Source organism: Brachionichthys hirsutus, unplaced genomic scaffold (assembly GCF_040956055.1).
Source record: "Brachionichthys hirsutus isolate HB-005 unplaced genomic scaffold, CSIRO-AGI_Bhir_v1 contig_445, whole genome shotgun sequence".
Classification (NCBI taxonomy): domain Eukaryota; kingdom Metazoa; phylum Chordata; class Actinopteri; order Lophiiformes; family Brachionichthyidae; genus Brachionichthys; species Brachionichthys hirsutus.
Genome location: NW_027180348.1, coordinates 16973 through 42852, shown reverse-complemented (window position 1 = coordinate 42852; position 25880 = coordinate 16973). Strand labels below are relative to the sequence as shown.

Genomic DNA, 25880 nt, shown 5'->3' with positions numbered 1-25880 from the left:
GGGCTGGGCTCTCCCTTAGAGATCGTGTGAGAAGCTCCATCATCCGGGAGGAGCTCGGAGTAGAGCCGCTGCTCCTCCGCGTTGAGAGGAGCCAGATGAGGTGGCTCTGGCATCTATTCAGGATGCTTTTATTGTCATTATGAAATTACATTAAAATTACATTATTTACCATTCATAGTTTCATCTAAACACATCGCCTTTACTGGAAAAGGCAAACACATTCACTGTGCTGGGTGACCACGCCCGTTCCATTTTGCTTGTCTGCCAGCCACTCGTATATGTATAGAGCTGTGTGTGAGGATCCAGCGTCCAAGACAATGCCATACTACAGTGAGTGAAAGACAGAAAGAAACGGGAAACAAGAAGGTAAAAATAGGTTAAAAAAAGTTGGTGGAAAAAAAAACACCAGCCACTCTCATGTCCTCCCTCACTACGTCCATGTCTCTTCTCCTGGGTTGTCCTCTAGCCCTGTCCTTTGCATCGTCCTCCCCAACACCAGCCACTCTCATGTCCTCCCTCACTACGTCCATGTCTCTTCTCCTGGGTCGTCCTCTAGCCCTGTCCTTTGCATCGTCCTCCCCAACACCAGCCACTCTCATGTCCTCCCTCACTACGTCCATGTCTCTTCTCCTGGGTCGTCCTCTAGTCCTGTTCCCTGGCAGTTCCATCCTCAGCATCTTTCTACCGATATGGTCCCCGTCTCTCCTCTGGACATGTCCAAACCATCAAAGTCTGGACTCTCTGACCTCGTCTCCAAAACGTCTAACCTTCACTGTCCCTCTTTTTGTCTCATCTCTAATCCAACCTGGTCACTCCCAAGGAGAACCTCACTGCTCACAAATACTCGCTTCTGTACTTAGTCTAGCCTCAACCACCTTTTTCCCGTAACTTCATCGTATGACTCATCGGCTTTATCCCCCTATAGTTCCCTCAACTCTGTATGTCTCCCTTCTTCGTGACAATCGGCCCCAGAACACTTCTCCTCCATAGCTTTTTCCCACTACTAATTCCACAGTGTGTTGATAAAGGCCAGCAAAAACCAGAACCTTCTTGTTCGGGGTTAGATACAGTCATTACCTCCAGGTTGGGAGGTTCTGTTTTCCTCGTATCCGTTTGCGGCTTGATTTTTGTTTTTCATTCAAACATAGTGGAGGGATGGATCACAGGCCAAGGAAGACCCTGTTAACTGTTTCTGAAGGGGTGAGACTCAGGTCATATAAGCTCAACAGACATTTGAAGGTTTGTTCTATTAAATATATAGTTTATATTTCGCCTAAGTTTAAAAAAGAAAATCAAGAGCCCAAGGTGACGTCTTCAAGTTGCTTATTTTCCTCAGCCTGAAACCAAAAAGCATTGATTTACAATCCATCCATCCATTTCCTTCCTCCTTTCCACCTTTCCGCCGGAGCCTATCGCAGCTCGCTGTGGGCGAGAGGCAGGATGCACCCCGAACGTGTCGCCAGCGCATCGTGGGATTTGCAAACCAGCAAATTCTCAAATGTGAGAAGCCAAAAACCAGTAAATTGAATTTGCTTGACTTAAAAGAAAAGTCAATATTTATTTAAACATTTTTAAGTTTGCATGTGGGTCGCACAAATATGAAATATGCAGCATCCCATCTGATTTCTGGAATATTTGGACTGGATTTAAATCCACCTCAGACAACATCAAACGTAATGTTTGGCCTCCAATTCAGAGGTTTATTCTGTATCTGGCTTCTCAAATCTCATTTCAATCTTTCACTTTGTCTTTTCCATTCCAGTAGTCCGAGTTGACCCTGCAGTTTATTCTGCTGAGTCAGCAGAAGGAGCGCCGCTGCTAGAAAGCAGCTTCATCGAGCACTGCTTCTCTTTTCACATGACTAAACCTTTTTTAATCTGCGCAGCCTCAAATCTCTTTTTGAATAACGCAAGAATGAAATGCAGCCACTGTTGAGCCCAACGATAAAATGCAAGAAAACAAGTATTAAAGTCTCAAACTGACCTAAAGATCATGAAGTAAAATGATAAGTTGTTCTGATGGTGGGCGTCTGGAGGATTTATGACCTCACAGACGAGTGTGATCAAACGCAGCAGGCTCCCGCCTCTGAATAACTCACTGATCATGGTGGTGCCTCCGGCCAACGCCGCTTTGGTGCCCTGGTAGAAGTCGTCAGCTGACGCCATGCCTCGATCGGGCATCTGGAAACGTGTATGCACGTCAATGGGATCAACCCGATGCCCGGGATCAACATGCGACCCTGGGCATCGATGGTTTTTACTCCGCCGGGCACGATCAGGTTTTCCCCAATTTGTCTGAGAAGATCATCAGAAAGAAACCAAAATAAAAAATTAGGTTATTGCATCATGAAGACAAAAATGTCTGCTCTGACTGTAAAGCACGGTGAAATCTGTGACTTTATTCGAGTGTCTTCAACAAGTCAAACCCCCAAGAACTCACTTGATGACCCCATCCTCCATGTAGATGTCAGCGCTGAAGGACTGGTCATCATTCACGATCTTCCCTCCTTTGATCAGGAGACGATCGCTCTGCGAAGCCAAAAAGATGATTACGAGCCTCCGTGAATTTCACAGCAGTTAGAAGAATTCAAACGCTGCCAGTAAAGCACACGCTCATAAGGGTGAAGCAGATTTAGGAGCATTTCATGGAAGACGTTTTAGGAAATGTCACAGAAATTGATGGATGCATGCTCTAAAGCAAAAAATGTGTACATTAAGCACATTGAAAGTCCACTGCACCCTCCGTTTGGCCTTTTAAGGAGGCATTGTGATAAGGAGAACATGGCTGTGCAGCATCCTCTGGCTGATACTGGCTTTCTTCACCTCCTCACATATGCATGCAGACACCTATAAAGTCATGACACACACTCTTAAAACACACTCATAATCCAAGGCGGGGAGCGAGACGCAGGCGCTATCCTGTCACGTTTGGATAAGCACCAGGTTTTTGTGAGGATCTGTGAATAATGACGCTGTTTATAAAATAAGAGAGCGAATAAGAGAAAGGGAAGGCTGGAGGAGGAGGAAAGGGGAGAAGTGGAATAAAAGCTGTGGATGGGAGGAGTCTGTGTGTGTACAGTCTGGCTGCAGAAACACAGGCTGGAGAGTTGATGACTAACGGCGACTGAGCTGCAGTCCGTCTCAGACGTTCTGTCCGTCCTGTTTTACTGCATTCTCTCCCATTGTTGCCCATTTAGAGTGATAAACACCACAATAATATCGCAGGAAGTAACGAGCCAAAGAAAGGAAATGAGCATAAAATACCCAGGATGCCACAGCGGCAAAAGCCCTGAACTGAACCAATGATGGGAAGTCAAGCAACAAAAGTCCATCAGCAGTAAAAGACACTTCTGTACTCGGCTGTTGGTGGGGGGGGGGGGGGGGGGGGGGAAACATTCCAAGAAGGAGTTGAACTTCAACTTGTAACCATGGAGATGGGGAGGAAAAACAACAACAGACAAATTCCTGAAGGGAAGAAAACATTACTCAGGCCCCACTCGAGATGCATTCTCATGGACGCGTTCATTACGTCAGAGAAGCCAACGCCTGCAGCCGAGCCGATTATTCTTTCATGCACTGTTCACGAATAGAAAGTCCATCCATTTAGGCCCGGCTCAACCACTGGAGTTGAATTACGAGTCTAATCTGTTTCTCAACCCAATTAAGAAAGTATAATTATTTATTTCTGTACAGTATGTCCCGATTGTTCCATATCATATATTTATGGGAAGAAAATTGTGCTTATATATTTGGGACCAAGCCAATAAAACTTGTTCATGAAAGGAGAGTTTTTCCTTGACGTTTGTCTCCATCAGGGGTCCCCAAACTTTTTCCTGTGAGGGCCAAATAACTTTTCCCTTCTCTGATTGGGGGCCGGGGTCAGTTTGTAACGGAAAAAGTGTGATGATCGCAGAGGTGCGTAACATAAAACTTTATCGTTTTCCAGCCACACATAACCAAATAACCCTCAATGGGTTCTTCACAGAAAAAAGTCAAGAAATAAATAATAACACTATGAAATAAACAATAACCAAATAAGCCTCCATGGAACATTAACTTTCTGTCGTGCTGTGCACAATCTTAACAGAAAAACTTCAGCTTGGTTGTCAGAGCAGAATATCTTACTTATATTACTCATATGAGCAGCCACTCAAAGCTCTTGTGTTCATTCCTTATAATCCATTTGTAGGTTCCAGTAGGCTTGTAGCCACTGTTTGCAGCTCTCTCTCTCATTCCTGTGAAAACCACAAAGCAAGCAGGCTGAGAAACCAGACTAAGTGATACAGCACAATACATTTCACTACCAGTGTGGTTGTGGAGATGGATTTTACTATGTTTATATTTGTTCATACTCAGAATGACTCATTCAAGTCAGAAAAGTGAGCTTACCTTTGTATGTTTATCAGTGTGAGCTGTGGGCCTGCATCTGGCTGGTGAGAAGCTGAATGTCAGGTTCCATTCTGGTCACAGCCAGTCTCAGACACTGATGCAGATGTTCATCAGTCAATCTTGATCTCATCGGATTTTTCAGCAGTTTCATGCGTGAAAAGGTTTGCTCGCAGACATATGTGCTGCCAAAAAGTGTGGACATCTTCATAGCGTGTTTCTTTACGTTAGGGTACGTGTCATTTGGGAGGACAGCATAGAAGACAATGAGACTGTTGGGATTAAATGCGTCTTTGAGAACATCACAGTTCTGCAACTCGGCTAACTCAAACTGATAAGAAGGCTGGGCTTCATCAATATCGGCAACAAAGGGTTTCTGGAAAAGACGGATTTCTTTTGCATTAACATGAAGTTCACGGAATCGCACACCAAACTCCTCCTTCAGCATTTCCAGTGCTCGCACACACCTTTCAGCTGGGAACGGGACGGCTGGGTTATCTGCAGAGAAGCTCTGTGTGACAGGGAGATGGATGAAGTTGTGCTTTTTCACTTGTTCCAAAAGCCGCACCAGTTTCACCTCGAATGCTTTTATGTGGGAATACATGTTGCAAATGAGTTTCCCCTGGCCTTGTAGCTGCAGGTTAAGGCTGTTCAGCATTTCTGTCATGTCTGTTAAAAATGTGAGGTGCCATTTCCACTCTGGGTCGATCAGCTCTGGGACCGTTTTGTCTTTTGAATGAAGAAATGCATTAATTTCGGGTAGCAGCTCGTAAAAACGCCTCAAGGTCAGTCAATAATACAGTAATCTCGAGCAAAGAAGAGATTACCTATTTGGGCCGTGTTCCCCCAAGGGTGGAACTGTGACTCCTGCCCTCAAAACACGCACCTCTTTGGCCTCATTCAAAACGGCCCTAAAAATACACCTTTCAGGGGGGCAGGAACAGAAACAGAATCAGAATCAGAACCAGGTGTTTATTGCCATTGTCAGCGAAGGTTCACAGACTAGGAATGTTTCTCGGTGAAGTCGTGCTACATGTAACAGTAATGACGAATACACAAAAAACATAGAAGTACAGACACATCACAAAACAGCAGCAGCAAGAGTGGATACACAGATATATTATTATATTATATTAGCAGCAGTAAAACTATCGTAATCGCGCAGTGCAAAGAGAACAGTGCAAGTTATCAGTTACGAAATGTTCAAGAGTCCGGGACAGAATTATTTTATTATTCTTTTTAATTTGTTATTTTGCGCCTGTGGTGTAATTTATTTTTATTTTATTTGTATTGTTAAATGTCGATGATTTATGTACAAAGGACTTTCAACAGAACCAAGACCGCAAGGGTGTTTGACTGTACGTGGACTCTAACATGCTATCTAATAAATATATTCATCATCACCATCACTGATTGATTATTAAATATAGATCAGAGCTGATCATTCATTGACGTTTCAGATATCATGAAACCAGGTGCAGCGGGTAGCACAGTCTCCTCACAGCCCTGGCGGCTGCAGACGAGACAAGGCCGACTCGTCTTACAAGAAAAAGGGAAGGACGAAGATGGCTGATATTTCCCAGCAGCCTTTGCAACATTAGGATTGATACAGACATTTTGATCAGCATGTTAAATGAATTTATTATTATAACATTCATTCATATTTAACCGTGAAGACGTAGATTTCTTTGGTATGATGCTAAATTAAGTCAGGGGTACGCCGATATCGCTTAATGTGACGGCATCACGTCACTGATGAAATTGCTGCCATACTGCGTTACTGTGCCTTTGATGTAGCTTGTCATACAACTGTCTTTGATGTACTTATTGAACTTTGATGTCTATGTCTTTGAAGTCATTGAGTGGGAACCTATTTATACAAGCAATCCTCTCAGTATATTTCTCAACACTCAAGTATGTACAACAAAGAGATGCAAGCACCCGTACGGCCCTCCAAGGACACGGGTCGGGTCCTCCCAGGAAAAACAACAAGTCTGCTCGTCCCAGCAAAAGTTACGAGTCTGGATCTCCCAGCAAGAGCGAGGAGTCTGGTCCTCCCAGAAAAAACTTCGTCCCTTCTCGGTGAGGTTTTCCAAGAATTTCTTGGGAAACTGTCCAACAAAGAGTGGGACGCCCTGCAGTCAGGGACCGCTGATAAGAAGACTGAAGCACGTCTTCTGGATATGGGTGCCGATATAATTAAAGTAGTGGCTGACTCAGTGACTCAGAAAATCACTTCCCCCCTGACATCAAAAACGTTAGGGAACAGCCTTCTTGTTGATTTAGAGAAAGTCCAAGAAGCGCTGGATGAAGTCCTTCCACCGGTCCTTGCCTCGACAATGGGCGTTCCAGAGGTGGTTGAGATGTTGGCCCCATACGAGATATCACGTCTGGTGTCTAGAGAGGTGATAAAGACCTTAAGCAGGAGCCCCAAAGAAGCTACAATCACAAGTGGGCAGATCTCCATAATGCGGCACTTCAGAAAGCTACTGCAGAGATTTGCTCAAAAGAGTCGCAAATTTCTTTGCTGGTTGAAAGAGGAAGAGTCGGCAGCAAAGGACCTCGTCTCTCCGGAAGGATCCGAGACCGAGGACTCCATGATGGGAGATCTGATCCCTTCAGAATTGACCATAAACAACGCCGTCGATAAGGACAACATCGTCTGTGAACCCACAGAAGGCGAAAAGGAAATTCTTCCAGCGCTACCAGAGGCCCCTGCCATCATGGAAGGGGTGCCTTTGGTAGCTGTGGAAGAGGGAGACCTCCCCACTGCAAGGGTCTGTGGTCAAGAAGACAGGAGTGATGTCCAAACTGCATCGTCGCCGGAAGGCTTGGAGAAGCAGTGTCGCTGGATCATCACGGTGCTTCTCGCAAGGATCTTCCAGGGCAAGAAGATTCCTGTAACGGACATGATGGAGATCAAGGAGATGATGACGAGTGTGCTCGTCTCCAGTATCCAGGAGTCGTCCATCACTCTGGAGATGGACACAAAGCAGGTCGACAAGCTCGCCAGACGTGTCCTTAAGAAGTTATGCAAACTGATGGGCAACCAATGGACAGTTTGCATAAACATGATGGGGAAGAGGACGGGAATTTATAAGATCGTCATCGACACCCTAATCAGATGTCTGGAGAAAACAAGGAGACCGAACCCATTTGTTCGGGTCATTCGGTCTGTTTGTGGCCTCTTTCGCAGGTCCAAGAGCTCCGAAGAGCCATCCAAGTCCTGATGAGACGTTCGTGGCGTGAACGCCCGCTTCCCCAGCTTGCAGGTCGTAGGTGTTGCAGCGCCTATGACAGCTGGCTATGGGTGAGAGGCGGGGTGCACCCTGATCAAGTCGCCAGGGCACCGATACCGGACTGACTACAGACGAGTCCTTGTTTTTGACTCTCCTCTGACCTGCCATTCTCTCTCTCTCTCCCAACCCAGCCGGTCAGACAGATGGCCGTCCCCATGAGCCTAGGTTCTGTCCAAGGTTTCTGCCTGTTAAAGGGCAGTTTTTCCTTGCCTCCGTTGCCAAAGTGCTTGCTCTTGTGGGTCAAGTTGGGTTCTGTCGTTTCCACGTGATCGCGTCACGAATTCACGAAACACATATGAATTGAATAAAACATTTAAAGGTTGCTATTATCGTCTCGTCTACTATATTGTTCTGTATCTGTAATAACTACTTGCAGTTCTCTGGTGGTTCTGCTGGATCCTAATGGGCTGTCAAAGTCTCGGCTCGATGATGGAACCATTAGAGGCGGCTACACCCTGGACGAGCCGCCAGTTCATCACAGAGTCATTGGCATGTTCTCCCCGTGTCTGCGTGGGTTCTCTCCGGGGTCTCCGGGTTCCTCCCACCCACGAAAACATGTTGAACATAGGAAATAAACACTTTGTTATGTTAATACTAAACCCGCTAATTAATATTTATTTGAATTAAACAGCTGATGAACTTCAGATTTTTCTAATAAACCTGAAACAATCAAGTGGGTCTGAATAATTCTGCCCCGGACTGGAGGAGCTCTGGAACACACAAGTTGGACTTCTGTTCACTTTAAACTTTAAACTACCCTGCAAGTACTTCAATGTTCCGTTATCATTTGTATTTTATGTTGTTTTAGACACCAGACGGAGCTGCACTCCTAATCTCATTGTGTAGCTACTATGCCATGACAACAAAGGCTTTCTATTCTATTCTATTCTAGCCGCCAGAACTCAACGCTAACAGGCTAGCTTAGCAGCGCGCACGACCCGAACCCGAGTTCGTTATTTGCGGGTCCGAACGACACGGAAAACGGCGAGGAGGCGTCGGAGAGGTTTAACCGCCAGAAGCCATCAGCAGCAGCGGCGCTACACAGCACGTTAGCATTTAGCTGAGCAGCTTACCAGAGCGGCTAAATGGGTCGAATCCCAAAAGCAACACTTTCGTGAGACAACCACCAAAAGACGAGTGTAGATTCAATAGGTGCGTTTACATGGACACATGAAATCAGATTAAAATCCTGATCGGAATGAAAATGCTTCATGTACACACCCAAATCGATTAGTCTGACCCAATCAAGCTCGATCCGATCACAATTCTATTCCGATCGAGAGGGGTGGTTTACACCGATTTGTGATCCGATCAGGGCGCATGAAAACGCTTATTCCGAAGTATCGGTACAAGCCGCCCTTACTGCGCACGTCCGTGACGTCAGCTCCACGCGCTGTAGACATGGCGAGCGGGAGGTATAATTGCTCGGTGTCTGCAACAAACACGTTGCTGGGTGTCCTACGATGCTTTAACATCGACACTATCAAAAATAAAAGTGCGGTCTGGAGGACACAGCGAAGCTCCGTTTGGAAGAGCGATGATTTGTTTACAACGGAAGTCGCTGCGGCTTCCTCTATTATTTCCGGTGTTTTTGGTCAAACTGCGCATGTCAAAATAATGTACTCCGATCAAAAGTGTGATGCATGAACACGCAAATCCTAACCGGATCGGATTTTTAGGGTCCATGAACACGGTGCATCCGGTCACAATTTTACTCTGAACTCTGATCGGATTAAAGAAATGTTGTCCATGTAAACGCACCTTATTGCATCGGTTCTCAACCTACACCCCGGTAGAAGCAACGGCGCAGCTAGCTATTAGCAGTTAGCTTCCACAGACCGCCCAGTTAGACCACTTCTGTTAGCATTAGCGTTAGCTAGAGGGCTAGCTGTTAGCGCGCATGAGAAACCAGGGCAGCTTCTGGGCACTTATTCGCCGCCCCACTTTAAATGTTAACGACTCGCGTCAAGTTAACGGAGGGCGCTGCCACAAAACCGGGAAACTAGCGCGCAGCAGCGCCGAGAGAAAAGTACTATGCTTGGACTATGCTGGAGCTCTGTGGGTTCTGGGTGAGATGGACTAAGACTTTGCTGTAATGGTGCAGGAAGGTCAATAGAAAGACGATTAGGGGCATGAGTGATGGGTGGAGCTTCTGTCTGAGCCAGACTAGGTGGCTGTGTAATGCTAACAGCTGTGGCCTGTGCAGGACATGGGGGCAAGGCCACAGTGGGACTTTGTGGTCTTGAAGTGCATGGGATTAGTTCCTCCTCCTGAAGCCTGCAGGTGGAGCAGGCAACCTCTTCAGACCTCGCCCTGCCCTCCCCAGCCTGGACAATACACTCTGAACGGACACACCTGTAACCACACACAAAAATAACACTGGTATGCCTTCTCAGGAAAACAGCTGAGCCTTCAGGGAAATGTTCTACAACTGTTTCCTAATTAAGACGGTCGAGCGGTGGTTTCTGGTGGAGGATTAAAGAACTACTGCACCTACCGAGAGCAGCGGAGACAAGTCACATAGCCCTGTGGCGTGTGGAGGTCAGGGGCATGGTCACAGAGAGGGCAGGGCAGGGCAGGGTCACATGACTCGCACAGAAATGGGTGATTGGCCCATTGGCCAGAGGGGGGTCCAGGCAGCTGCCGTGGTAACGGTTACCACAGCTACAACACATCAACAGAAGGCTGACATCGCCACCACCCGAGCATGACCTGCACTGAGAGGACGCTGCAGAGAAAACGTGGCAACAGGTGACGCGTTAGTAGGGCGGAGCTCAGGTTTGGTCGGTCCACCTTAAAACAGGAAACAGTACGACGGCCGGTTGTGTCACAGGTGACCCTCTCATAGTGCAAGGAGCCAAACCAGCAGGTTGTGTGTACCTGCTTGTGTGTGTCTCTGGGTCCGGTTCTGGTGAGCTCCGGCAGCAGCAGCACAGGGAAGGTGGTAGCTCCGCCTACAGCTCGTCTCCCGGCAACGCAGTGACGCTCCAAACCGTCGACAGAAAGCACAAACCTGTACAGGAAACGGATGGGGCGGGGCTTAGCGAGGCTGTACGGCTGCGCTCCCTTTAAAGGTGTGACCAGATGCTACACACCGACCTGCACGCTTCCCGAGTCGATGGCTTTGTCCACGTAGAGCAACGATTGGCCCTCGCCTCGACACACCCCTTCTGACCACGCTGCACACTCCAGGCGAGCACAGCACTGACCTACACACACACACACACACACACACACAGGTTTACACGGACCGATGCCAAGAGGGAAGCCAGCATTTAAAGGCGGGGTTAAGTAGCGCCGTGCTTCCTATACCTGTGGGGTCGAACAGTGATTGGACGCTGACGTCAGGTGGAAGGCCGATGGGTCCGAGCTGCTCCACGAACTCCGAGAAAGACTCCTCCTCTGAAACGTCAGACTCTGATCAGAGCAGGCGTGAGTTTTTATTGATTATTGATTTATTTGTCCAAAGTGGATGGAGAAGTTGTTTTCTGTCATATATAAAAAAGATATATTCATCTGTGGAGATTTTAATATAGATCTACTTAATCCAACTAAGCAAAATACCACTGATTACTTTCTTGACTCAATGTACAGTATGTCACTTTACCCATCTATTACCAAACCCAGTAGAATCACTTCTCACAGTGCTACAATAATTGATAACATTTTTTCTAATAACATGTTGAATCACGCACTCAGTGGCCTGCTCATTTGTGACATTACGGACCATTTACCTATTTTTACTGTTTATGACTGTGAGATTATGAAGACCAAGGAAAAGAAAAAAGTTAAATATAGACGTTTAAGAACAGAAGAAACGATCGCTGCTTTTGATAACAGTCTCATGTTACAGGATTGGGGCTCTGTCTATTGTGAAAATGATGTGGACATGCATATAATAATTTTCTTGATATATTTATTTCGCTCTATAATAGATGTTGCCCTCTTCAAGAACACCATCAACACAGAAAATATTCTAAATGCCCTTGGTTAACCAAAGGACTCCAAAACGCCTGCAAAAAGAAAAATAAATTGTATGGAAATTTTGTCAAGCTAAAAACCGAGGAAGCAGTACGGAAGCTTATTGCGTTCACTGAAGAAAAAAAAGTTTTGGTTTCCTGAATTTATGAATTAATGAGATAAATCCTTTCTTTCCTGTTTTTAGAGGTATTTTTTTCCGTTTTTCTGAAATAATGAGATAAATTAATGCTAAATCTATTTTTTTATGTTATTAGAGGTAATATTTTTCTGTTTTTAGAGGTAATTTTTTTTTCCAGTTTTTAGTGGTAATTATTTTTCGGTTTTTAAAGCAAATATTTTCTTTTGTTTTTAGTGGTAATATTTTTCTGTTTTTAGTGGTAATATTTTTCGGTTTTTAGAGGTAATCATTTTTCGGTTTTTAGAGCAAATTTTTTCTTTTCTGTTTTTAGTGGTAATTTTTTCCAGTTTTTAGAGGTATTTTTTTCCGTTTTTCTGAAATAATGAGATAAATTAATGCTAAATATATTTTTTTATGTTATTAGAGGTAATATTTTTCTGTTTTTAGAGGTAATTTTTTTTTCCAGTTTTTAGTGGTAATTATTTTTCGGTTTTTAAAGCAAATATTTTCTTTTCTGTTTTTAGTGGTAATATTTTTCTGTTTTTAGAGGTAATTTTTTTTTCCAGTTTTTAGTGGTAATTATTTTTCGGTTTTTAAAGCAAATATTTTCTTTTCTGTTTTTAGTGGTAATATTTTTCTGTTTTTAGTGGTAATATTTTTCGGTTTTTAGAGGTAATCATTCTTCGGTTTTTAGAGCAAATTTTTTCTTTTCTGTTTATAGTGGTAATTTTTTCCGGTTTTTAGAGGTAATCTTTTTCGGTTTTTAGAGGTAATTTTTTCAGTTTTTCTGAAATGTTGAAATAATTCTGTAGGCCTATTTATTTTAGGTCTAGTAATGGCTGCCGTAGATCTTGCTTGTTCTATTTGCTTTTATTTTCATCTTGGTTTAAGACACTGGGAAATACTCTGCTGTCTGAGTAACCTTGAAGGGATTGTTCTCAGTTTATCGACTTTGCGTAGGCACCTCAAGTCTATGCGGTTGTTCAGAAGAAAGAAATGCTGGATACTGCGCTGTTTCTTCAGGAACAGATGGATCAACATGGCATGCTCCATGGATATAAGATGATGCACCAGAAATACCTTCAACATGGCTTTGTTGTTACTCAGGAAACAATTAGGCATTTGTGTTCACCTGCTACACTGCTCAAAATATCCAATCTGTGGGCAAATGAGGGCGAAGGCTGCAAGCAGCATCGACATGCTTCTTCGGAAAATAGGGCTTGAAGTTATCTCAAATTCAGGAAAACCTAAACTTTTTTTTTCTTCTTTAAGTTATCTCATAAATTCAGGAAAACCGAAACTTTTTTTTTTTTCTTTAAGTTACCTCATAAATTCAGGAAAACCGAAACTTTTTTTTTTTCTTTAAGTTATCTCATAAATTCAGGAAAACCGAAACTTTTTTTTTTTTCTCTAAGTTATCTCATAAATTCAGGAAAACCGAAACTTTTTTTTTTTCTTTAAGTTACCTCATAAATTCAGGAAAACCGAAACTTTTTTTTTTTCTTTAAGTTATCTCATAAATTCAGGAAAACCGAAACTTTTTTTTTTTTTTCTTTAAGTTATCTCATAAATTCAGGAAAACCGATTTTTTTTTTCTTCAGTGAATGCAATAAGCTTCCGTAAAGCAGCATTAAGGTATAAGGCATATAAAAATAAGTTAATAGACATTATCAGAATTAGCAAAGAGTCGTACTACAAAAAACTGCTATATGAAAATAAAAACAATATAAAAGGAACATGGAATATTCTAAATACTCGGTTCATCATACAGTTCATCACAGAGTCATTGGCATGTTCTCCCCGTGTCTGCGTGGGTTCTCTCCGGGGTCTCCGGGTTCCTCCCACCCACGAAAACATGTTGAACATAGGAAATAAACACTTTGTTATGTTAATACTAAACCCGCTAATTAATATTTATTTGAATTAAACAGCTGATGAACTTCAGATGGTTTGAATAATTCTGTTCCGGAACACACAAGTTGGACTCCAGCCGCCAGAGCGCAACGCTAACAGGCTAGCTTAGCAACGCGCACGACCCGAGCCCGAGTTCGTCATCAGCGGGTCCGAACGACGCGGAACTCGGCAGAAGATCAAACGGCGAGGAGGCGTCGGAGGTTTAACCGCCTGGGTCCTTCTGTCAGAAGCCATCAGCAGCAGCGGCGCTACACAGCACGTTAGCATTTAGCTGAGCAACTTACCGGAGCAGCTAAATGGGTCGAATCCCAAAAGCAACACTTTCGTGAGACAACCACCAAAAGACGAGTGTAGATTCAACGCGCCGGTTCTCAACTCACACCCCGATAGTAGCAATAGCTAGCTATTAGCAGTTAGCTTCCACAGACCGCCCAGTTAGACCACTTCTGTTAGCATTAGCGTTAGCTAGAGGGCTAGCTGTTAGCGCGCATGAGAAACCAGGGCAGCTTCTGGGCACTTATTCGCCGCCCCACTTTAAATGTTAACGACTCGCGTCAAGTTAACGGAGGGCGCTGCCACAAAACCGGGAAACTAGCGCGCAGCAGCGCCGAGAGAAAAGTGAGAAAATGGTTCGATGCGATCCGCTTTTTCCTCTCCAGCTTTCCAGACAACTTAAACCGACCTCACATCCGTTTCACAAGGCTGGCACGATAAAGCTTCCCGACGAAACATTAGCGAAAGATGAAAGTTGAAGCGGCCGCTCCATCATGGAGGCCATGTTTAGGAGCGACCGAAGCACCGCCTGTCAGCGACAACAGGAGAAGTAGGTCCGGGGAACCCCTGAACTACTACACCGGAACAGGAAGTTCCACCGGGCAGAGTTGATTGTTTACGTTTGTAAATGCTGACTTTGACGTCTAATAGTTTAAAGCGCGTTCGTGTTTGTGTGCGCGTGCGTCAGAATGGGTTTATTTGTTTGTGTTGTTCAAAAAGTGTGTCTGACCTCGCGGAGCGATCTGTGGGAGGACCAATCCGGTGAAGCGGTCTCCGTCATCAGGTCTGAAATCCCGGACCGGAGCGGCGAGGAGCGGAACCGCTGCCGCACGTGATTCATTCTGATTACAATAATAACGAGGAAAGCGCTCAGACAGCACAGACCTCCGCCGAGCAGCTCGTTCCCATCCTAACTGGATCTACACCGTCCACATGGTGATCTGGATCAGCATCAAAAGGTTCTAGATCGTTCTTGGTGTCTTTATACTCCAACCATGAAGAGTAAACGTGAATCAGAGTGGATGTGTATTTTTAACTGATTTTTGAATCCATAAATGGAATAAAATGAAATCTTTTTTTATACTGACTCCATTCTGGATCCGATCCAGATGAGATCGGCTAGGATTGTTTCTTTTTATTTCTTCCTATCGTCATTGAGAATAATAGTTACATTACTCAAGTGAATTATGATTTAACTGTGAACCAACATCAGCAGCTGTGTTAAACCCGGCCAGCTGTTCTGTCGCTACAAGCTCTCCCTTGATGGCTGCCGCCGGCCGGAGGTCCTCTTACCGAACTGTAGAGTCAATAGCAGGACAACCGATGCGAGCCTCGGCTGCAACATCTTTGTTCCTCTTCAACGCGAGCGATCTGAAGGTTCGAACGCAACCTAGAGCGTCTGCTGGTTGACTCTGACCCCTTTCTACAACAGATAACGCCCGGACTTTAAAATCTCCCAGCATGCAAGTGCAACAAACCATCATAAAACAACCTCCTCCAGTATACAGTAGTACCTCAGCTCACGAATGTCCCTACATCCGAAAGTTTCAGGTTACGAAGTATCTGAATGGGAAAATATTGCCTCTCGTTACGGAGGCGTTTCAGGCTACGAAGTCAAAAATAGCTGCTCGTAGCTGCTCTGCCATTGGCTATCGCCTAAAATCTGCCTGGCAACCCGTTGCGTATGCGTGTATCCCAGCACGCTATTCGTGTCCCCCTCGTGTCACCCGGAAAAAGTGTTGACAAGTCGGGCTATTGCTCATTATGATGACGTCTGCCTCGCACATTTCCGACGGATTGTCAAAAGCCGGCAAAAGCAGACGTCATTGGATCAGTTTTTCAAGAAACGCGAGGCAGAAAACACCGCAAAGGACCAGTAAACAAAGAGGACAAAAAGTAACAGCTAACAGGTAGATTAATATTTTTAAAAAATATCATAATGTAGCGTCCGTCGGACGCTGGAATAAGCACACGACGGGTAACTCTCTGTGTGTGTGGGTGCCGCGAGGAGGAGGAGGAGAACGGGAGAGCTGCAGCTCTCCCGTTCTCCCACACACACACCGCCCCTCCTCCCTGGATGCCTTTGCGGACTCTCTGCAGCGTAGGAATAATGAACACTCCTAAAACATGAACCGTTACAATACTTTTGCGGGGCTTGGAACGGATTAGTGCATTTACATTCAAAATGCGTCTCTACTTACGAAGTTTTCACGTTACGAAGCTACTCCCAGAACGGATTAAATTCGTAAGTAGAGGTACCACTGTATATGGGAATGTATTGCACAACACCTCATGCAGATGCTACTTCCTTACAGTAACTTAGGGCAGCTCAAGATTGGGAAGTCTCCAGTTGCATTGGAGTCATTCTGGCAGAATAAATAACAACATAAAGCATAAGGCCGGTCAAATATTCAGACATTAAGCAATAAAGCAGACTGAAGAGTTGCTCTATTATTAACACATTCATATATATATGTAGAGCCGCTGCTCCTCCGCATTGAGAGGAGCCAGATGAGGTGGCTCGGGCATCGATTCAGGATGCCTCCTCCACCGGGAGGAGACCACGGGGACGGACTGAGGACACGCTGGAGAGACGATGTCTCTCGGCTGGCCTGGGAACGCATCGGGATCCCCCTCGGAAGAGCTGGAAGAAGTGACCGGGGAGAGGGAAGTCTGGGCTTCCCTGCTTGGGCTGCTGCCCCCTCGACCCCCCCGGATAAAGTGGTTGAAGATGGATGGATGTTACGTTGAGGGTGTCCCTCTTCAGTTTTGAGTGCAGCTCCTTAAGTTTCTGCCAGCATGTTAATTCATGACTTTTTTTTGGCAGCATATCTGTTTAAATCCTTTAACAGCAGTTTCCTGCAGCAGCATTTTTTTAACTCCATTGTAGAATACCTGCCCAGGTTATAACCGAAGGGTAACGACGCACTGGATTACATTCGGCTGAAAGAGATTGAATGGTAGTGACGGTCGTTTCGTTGGTGATACTTTTTACTTCTTTTGTGTTCAAATCCCTCGAAGCGAAACGGAAATGTTGCAATTGATTTAGAACACAAGACCCGTCAACCAGAGCATATGAGGCGTAAACCATCGCAGCACACCGAAGCGTACCCGCTGTACTGGGATCCATTTCAAATCGCCCGATTCTGGCCGGGGACTGATTCTGAAATTTGTCCGCCTACTGTTAATCATTAACGATCATCATATTCATTTGGACTCACTGACCCATATTTAATAAAGACCATTAACAGGATGCTCAGCAGCCACAGACAGGAAAACAAACGGCAGTTGTCACAGAGTAAAGTAGGCATCAGGGTACATTAATTATAATAGCCAGCCCAATGCTGGGCTATTGGAGTGTTGCCGGTCGTTCTCGGTTCGACGCGCTCTGTGGCTACGTCTTGGTTTCGCCGTATCCAAAGAAAAGGAGAGTCCAGGAGCGGGTTTAAGAGAATAAAATGTCACTAATTTATTACAAAATACAACAATCCCGATATATTCAATAATCCCGAACATCTGGGTGCAGCGATTCCGCCAGAGCGGTCAAAACCTATGTGCCCTTCCGGGTCAACACCTGTTCACCCCCTGAGGGCCCTGCCTTATATACCCCACATGGCCACAGTGCCACACAGTGCACAAAATAGGAACCGCACTCCATCAGTTGCATTTGGCTTCTACACACCGGCCCCTAATTGGCATGGTACCACACATGGCAATTCTCAACATTACATAAAATACAACAAATATTGAATCATCACAACAATAACTAGACCTCATACACCAGACACAGTTTGGAAATTGGTCTCTCCTCTGGCTGACATCGTCCCAGTGTCCAGCTCATCATTCCCATCCCTAACAGGAAGCACTGACAGCATGGTGCGACCTCTGCCGGCCCCTGTATGTCCATAAGTCGTATGAAAGACTGAGGTGGGTTCTGGTGATTCCAGTCCATCTTCTAAAGCAGTGGTCTGTCGATCTATGTGCAACACAGTCGGATGATATTGATTACAGATCTCACATCGCAATCTTGCTTCACAATTACGGCTGACATGGCCTCGACAAAGGCATCCAAAACACACTCCCCCTTTCCTCAATATGAACACTTTGTCTGTGTGTCTCTTCTCCTTAAACTGCTGACAGTTTTCCAATGCATGTTCCATAGAGCAGCAAACACAGCGTTCGTTCTCCTTGATTGGGCGTGACGGCTTAACTTCGTTGTGAGAGCCCATAGCGGTCACTGTGCTGGCGACCACATGCCCCTTCTCTCTATGGCTGGGTTGTGACTTTGGCTGGTTTAATGTTGTATTAGAGCTGTATTCTTGCAGATCTCCAAAAAAGGGATCTGAACGGATCCTCACATGACGCTCCATGAATCCCACCAGATCATTAAATCTAGCTCTGTGGCCAGTAGACTCCATGATGTCATGAGCCCTGCTCTGCCAGCGTTCTTTCATCCTATACGGGAGCTTTGCAAGGATTGCCCTCATATTCACAGGCATATCCAGTTCCTGCACATATTCCAGTTCCTCCATGACGTTGCAGCAGCCACGCAGAAATAGCGCATAGCTCTGAAGTGCCCCGGTGTCGTCTGCTCTTATAGTCTGCCATGACAAAGCCTTGCTGATGTATGCAGTAGCTGTTTTGTAAGGATTTCCAAATTGATCTTGCAGTAGAGCCTTGGCCACCACGTAGCCACGATCTGGGTCCATATGTTGGCAACTCCGCACCAGTTCGAGAGGCGGGCCTCTGGTGAATTGCTCCAAATAGTACAAACAGTCTGCTGCGGTTGCTTTACTTTCCACTCCTTGCTCAAACGTTTTTATAAAAGGTCCTGTAATGCAAGGGATCGCCGTCAAAGATTGGAATGTCTCTTGGTGGGAGCGTCATTGACCGCTGCTGGTTCATTAAAGCTGCTATAATCTCAGTTTGTCTGCTCATGATCGTTAGAAGGTCTCCAGGTGTCTGCATAGCGGTGAGCGACTGACGTTGTGTTTCATTTTGTGTAAATCGATCATTTGTTTCCATCCTGTTTCTATTGCATATACCCTTCGTATTTGAGTACGCTTGTGACTGACACTTTTCTTCGGCATCATAAATTTCCAACCTTGCTTCAGATGCCGCCAGTTCAGCCTCCAAATCAAGCATCTCCTTTCTTCTTCTCAATTTTGCTTCCTCTTCTTCAATAACATGTCGCTCCTTCAATATTTTAACTCGAGCCAAAACTGCAGCTCTATCTGCTGCCGCCCGTAGTTTAGCAGACGAAGCACTAGACCTATTACTCCTTTGACTGCTTCTGCGACTTATATTTGAGATGCTGTCTTCAGGAGAGAGTTCATCGTTGTCACTATTTTCATTCATATTTGGCTGAGGTTGGGTTACAGTTTGAGAAAGCCATAAACTGACATTGGCAAAACACTCATTGTTTGGGATCATTTTTGCCTTAAACCATATTTCATGCTTTTCAGCCTCTTCAGCCGGCAGTAAACCCATAAATGACTCATGTACACCTTTAGCATCATCACAAATCATTTTCAATTCATCAAAAGCATTTATCACCTTTGTTTTATCACCATCAGACATTAAATCATCCAACTCCCTTCTAATGCTAGATGCCTTATTTAACTTGGACTTTCTAATATGTTGTAACTTGTCAAACTTCTCAGCTAAAGCCTTTTCTGTTAATTTCACAACACGTTTCTGAGTTACACTGTAGCAGGGGACACCACAGGGTGAATGTGCTGGAGGCCACCACAGGGTGTCGCCCTCTCCTGGGGCGCTTCTCCTTAAAAAGGGAGCGGCTGTTGGCCAAGATGATGCCAATTTCCTGTCGGGTGACCGGATTGTTTGCTGGGCCCACATGCATGGTCAAAGCATTTGATGAGCTAGGCCGGTGAATATTTTAATATGTTGATTTTATATATCATGTTTTAGGTTTTAAGTGTGTTTTACTTGATAGGGTCTGTTGAAGACCGGAGTGATTCGAGCTCGGGTTCGTAAGGGTTGAATGACTGGGCGTGGGAGAACGACGCCTCAGGTATGCGGTCTTTTAAAGTTTTAGACATATCTTATTAAATGTGTTTTAACAAATAATAATGTTGTATTTGTTTTGGTTATTTCAGTGTTCATGTCGCCGCTGCCTGCTGTCTTTTGTATTAAGTTTAGTTTGAGTTTTGTTTTGAGTTAGTCCGCTCAGTGTCGTAAATCTGTGTTTTGTTTATTGTGTAAGCTTGTACGAGCGGACTAACTCCATTACCTATTTTTATTTTTTGTTTATTCTTTTGTTTCATTCTTTTCTTTTCTTTTGTCACTTCCCTCCTTTGTATCCCGTTGACACTCCAATACCCACCATACCCGATCCTATTTTTACGTGTGGTTTTATTAGTGCATGGGTTTGTGGTGTGTTGCTTTTAAGTTTGCAGTGAGTTGGAGTGTTGACGTTGCGGGTTTCTTCCGCCTTGTAGTGCGGTGCTATTCGGGGTGGACTGGGGACTGGCAGGCCATACGGGATAAGGTGAAGAGTGACTTTCCACCTGTCATTATGAAATAAATACTTGTAACCTTTTGTCATTGTGCTTGTCCCTCTGTGCTCCCCGTAACAACACCATTAGCAAGTTGTTCATTTCCAGCATTTGGGTCCACGTCCAAAGCGCACGCCTCCATAGTTCGTATCGCGAGATTCAGCTCAAGTGAGCGCAAAGGAAAGTAGGTCAACGAGTCACGTGATCCAGCGCAATCTGCGAAAGCGCAACGCTTCAATGCGTAAAACGCGCTCAATGTTCATCAATGCGTTGGATTTAATGTGCGCGCACAATAGGCCTTTGGTGGTGGAGCGCTACACGTACCTCTCGTCGGGCGCCTTTATTGTAAATCCACGCGATGGTGTTCAACGCTCCAGTCCAGCTCCGTAATCCAGCTCCGGTCCACAGCGCTCTGCGGAACAGCTGACTGCTGTCAAATCTATCTTCGTGGGCCACTTCTCCACGCCGCAGCTCACACGATCATCACTGGCTGTCTCCCAAAGACAGGTCTCCTGAGGTTCCGAGTTTACTCCAATCGGGCAGGTTTTGACAGTATAATAGCCAGCCCAATGCTGGGCTATTGGAGTGTTGCCGGTCGGTCTCGGTTCGACGCGCTCTGTGGCTACGTCTTGGTTTCGCCGTATCCAAAGAAAAGGAGAGTCCAGAAGCGGGTTTAAGAGAATAAAATGTCACTAATTTATTACAAAATACAACAACTTATAATATTCAATAATCCCGAACATCTGGGTGCAGCGATTCCGCCAGAGCGGTCAAAACCTATGTGCCCTTCCGGGTCAACACCTGTTCACCCCCTGATTGGCCCTGCCTTATATACCCCACATGGCCACAGTGCCACACAGTGCACAAAATAGGAACCGCACTCCATCAGTTGCATTTGGCTTCTACAAAACGTAAACGCAGCTTTGATACAGTAAACGTGTTGAACTGGCATCTAACAATAAAACTGTGTCAACGCTTTTGGTGCAAACAGCTGCTTGTGCACGTGCGCTGCCTCCACCTGCTGTTTCTGTTGAAGCTCATGGCATGTCAGGCCATGTGCCGGGAATGAATGAACTCATGGAAGAACGAAAACACGTTCATAGACCAGCATACGGATTTTTGTGGAGGTCACTGAGAGGTGATCATCTTATTAGCGGATGATATGGCCCAATTCAGCCTTTTATCATTATCAGTGCAAGCAGGAAGTGACTGGCTAGAAGTGCTGTGAATTAAGTATTGGTTTTCTTTACATCGATTTTTAAATCTATAATTGATCTCATTTGATTACGGCTTGATTCTAGTATTAGTACAACTAACCATCATGCTAAGGCCCAATCAATGCCCTGCATTCGAGCATGTGACGGCAGCTGCTGCCGTTAAATCCTACCAACAGTGTTGGCAGCGATGTGCTAACGCTAAACTAACCCAAGTACCACAGCTGATGGTGATTGGATGACAAAAATCATTTTGTGCATGTTTCAGAAATACATTAAACTGACTTTTTAACTCTGAATGTGTGTCAAAGGTGACTTTATATTAATTAGGCTAATATATTCTATCTACATGCATGGATCCATTTGTTCTCTTCGTATTCCACTCTGTGATTTGGAGGCTCCATCAGACCTTAAACTCAGACATGGGCAAACCACGGCCGTTATGCTTTTCAATACGGCCCGCCGAACTTGTCCAATTACCAAAAAATTCAAGATCATAACTTTCATTTTGTCCCCGCAATACCCGTGTTTCACCAGCAGATGGCGCACTGACCACCGGTGGCGTGTAGCGTGTTACTCTGCTTTCGTTTCTTTTTCCCCATTGCTATCTGAACCCCACTGGAGAAATGAGCGGACCAAAGAAAAGGAAAGTAGACGGTGAGGGCCGAGTGATTAATAAAGAGTGGACAACAAGATTTTTTTTCACCGAAATCCAACCTACGGCTGTATGTCTGATATGCCAAGAAGCCGTTGCGGTTTTTAAAGAATATAATATCAGCCGGCACTTTGCCACGAAGGATGCAAACTACGCTAGCAAGCAATCAACGCAAGAACGGGAGGCTCCTGCCGAGGTCTGCCGTCGCTTCTCTGATTTAGAAAGAATTGACGCATCACTCCCGTCCCCTTATTTACATTTACATTTTACATTTCTCCTCACACTGTTGTGCTATTTTAATCTATTTACATTTCTCCTCACACTGTTGTGCCAAAATATGTGTAAATGCTGCATCTTGCATATTCATTGAGACAAACGTACTACCTGGATAAAGGCTATTTTGCACATTTGAAAGACGCAGTCCTTGGTACACACTGTTAGTAAATCGGGTTGTACATCTATCTGTGTGTGTACTGTGCTATGAGGTTTGCACACTACACACAACGCTTTAGTATATCTGGGCCAAACACTCATCCAAATGCTTCTGGCCCGGCCCCTCTGTCAAAATTTCAAACCCAATGTGGCCCGCACGTCAAAAAGTTTGCCCACCCCTGCCTTAAGCTCCTTAAAAAGACCTTAAAATTTAGAATAATCTACCCTAATCGTCGCTAGAGCGCCCTCATGCGGCCACGGAAGGCACGGCACCCAAGACTGAGCCTGCTGCTGCTATGAGCCTGCTGCTCTGAATGTGCCGGAAAGAACTGTTGTGCACCCGATGTATAGAAAAGACTTGAAGATTAGTGGTCAAATTGGTGAACACGATCAAAAGGATAAGCTGGGATATGCAAGTTTGGACAGGCAAATTACAAAAGCAATGAAGAAAGGATATGAGGGTGAAATTGTTGATGCAGTTATTCAGGCCATTATCCCTGGCACAAAGCTAAGAAGCTACTTGGAAAGTGGGGACGATCTGTCAATGCAAGCACTAAAACAAATACTTCGGACTCACTTTGTTGAAAAAGATGTGACTGAGTTGTACCACTTACTCACCCGTGTTGCACAAGAGCCCAGAGAAACTCCAGTCCAGTTTTTGGTTCGAGCGATGGACTTGAGGCAGCAAACACATTTTGCATCCGAACGAGCAGACACTGGATTAAAATACAGCCCAGAACTTATTCAAAATCAGTTTTTACAAACGATTCTTACCGGACTCCAGGACGACACCATCCACATGGACTTAAAACCACACTTACAGAATCCAAGGGTTGCAGACAAAGTCCTGCTGGAGAAAATGACAGCTGCCTACAACATGGAAACTGAGAGAAAGAGTAAGCTGGCAATAACATCCAGAGTTAAGGTGTCGGCGGCGAGTCATGAGTCCAGTACAATTTCTTCAGAGAGCTGTAGTTATGACAGTAGCCCTACGAGCACCAAGAGTCAAGAAAAGCCCCAAAAACGTGACACATTATTGGAAAAAGTGGATCAAGGAAATAAAGCTATATGTGAGGCCATACAGAACCTCACTGCACGCCTGTCGAGCCTGCAGCAGCCAGCATCGCCTCCCAGGGGACAAAGTGGCGGTAACTTCCACAGATCACAGAGAACACGCCCCAGCAGACGGTGCTTCCAGTGTCAGCAGACGAATCCACGGGGGAAATGCGACCACTGTTACAAATGTGGGAGCGCAGACCACTGGGCTATCGGTTGCCGCAGAGTACCCAGGAACATGCCAGCCTCCACCAACAGGATTAAGAGTGGCAATCCTGGAAGGGAAATAGATCTATTCTGCACGACAGCACCCCTCACTAGTAAACAACACCAAACAGCTCAGCTGGTGGGGAGGAGGTGTCTGGTCCGAGCCATCATGAATGACGTGGACACCAAAGTGCTGTCGGACACTGGCTCACAAGTATCCATTACTGGAGCGGAGAGGAAGCGGAGGTACTTACCTGATGCTGCGGTGAGGCCTGTGGAGGAGTTACTGGAGGAGGGAGGACTGGACCTGCAGCAAATGGCACACAGATCCCTTATCAAGTGGAGGGAATTTCCATCTTAGATGGGATTCCACAACGTGTTTACATGCCGACAGAACAACAGGGACGCACCACGTTTAGTTTGTTATTGTAATGACTGATTTCAATTGAACGCATCACAACAGTGACATCACACAACACAGATAAACATGGGCTTAGATTGGCTGGGACAAAGTCCCGCCTTCAGGGGACAGAATGACGTGAGGACGAAGCAGGAAGCGTCTTCATTCCAATGAAGCGCGGGCACGAGAGCTGTGTTGGAATCTCAGCGCTGATGTCTGAACTAACTTGTACTGATCTGTTAATTATATAAATGTCTTCATCTTAACCCACATTCTCCTCATTGAATACGCACCCGCTACGGAGAACAAGAACCGGAAGAGGGTTTGGTAAAACCCTACACAAGGCTGGATCGAAGTGGCATTCACTCTGTCTCAGAATACAGTTGCTGATAAGCCTGTGATTGTCCCAATACTTGTCGCCTCTACAGAACTGGAACGTCCGATTATTGGATTTAATGTAATCGAGGAGCTGGCGTCGACGAACGAGGATCCTGAAAGATTTTTCCCTGCGGGTCACATGATACAGAGATTCTGTTCAGCACTGGAGGTGGGACAGAAGACGGCGAGGGCGGTGTTAACAGTTTTGAGGAGACCGGCATCTGAAAATACCCCCTACATTGCCCGAGTGGGAAGAAAGCCAGTCGCGGTCCCAAAGAATAAAGCCATCCAAGTGCAATGTAACTATCTACAACAAGGGGTGCTGAATGGGCCTCACATCCTGCTGGAGCCTAATCCAGAGACACCATGGCCCACAGGACTCAAAGTGAGAGAGCAGCTGATACAATGCCCTCAAGCCAATTTAGGGATTGAAGTAACTGTTGAAAATACTACGAACTGTGACATCACACTATGGGGCCGGACAACGCTGGGCTGGGTACATAGTATTGATGCGGTCTATCCATTAGAGCGCAAGTCTACAGAGGTTCAGTCATTGGGCAGCAGGTCCACATCATTAGTAGAACAGCCAAGTCGAGTAGGACAGGAGGAGGCCTGGGACCCGCCCATGGACCTGAGTCACCTCTCCATAGAACAGCAGCACAGAGTTCGGCAGGTGCTGAGGGAGGAGTGTGATGTCTTTGCCAGGGATGAGTGGGATGCTGGCCGCGTTACTGCCTTACAAATGGACATTAACTTAAAAGACTCTGTCCCGGTTCAAAGAACATATCATGCAATACCCCGACATCTGTGTCAGGAAGTTAAGGCTCACATTCAGGACTTGTTAAACAGAGGCTGGATTCAAAAGTCATATTCTTCCTACTCGTCACCTGTAGTGTGTGTCAGGAAAAAGGATGGCACTCTCCGGTTATTCATTGACTACAGGTTGTTGAATGAGAAAACTCAGCCAGACCATCATCCTATCCCCAGAATCCAAGAAATCCTGGAGAATTTGGGAGGAAATTCCTGGTTTACGGTCTTGGACCAGGGTAA

The 25880-nt window shown here is 45.4% G+C and overlaps 1 long non-coding RNA gene across 1 annotated transcript; it reads right to left on the bottom strand.

Annotated features, from left to right (window-relative positions):
* Positions 1-2141: 2141 nt before the first annotated feature.
* LOC137913873 (uncharacterized) lies at positions 2142-4185 on the bottom strand. Its single transcript, XR_011106395.1, has 3 exons — positions 4125-4185; positions 2440-2528; positions 2142-2294 (listed from the first exon to the last, which is right to left on the bottom strand). It is a non-coding gene; the product is annotated as an uncharacterized lncRNA (long non-coding RNA).
* Positions 4186-25880: the final 21695 nt, after the last annotated feature.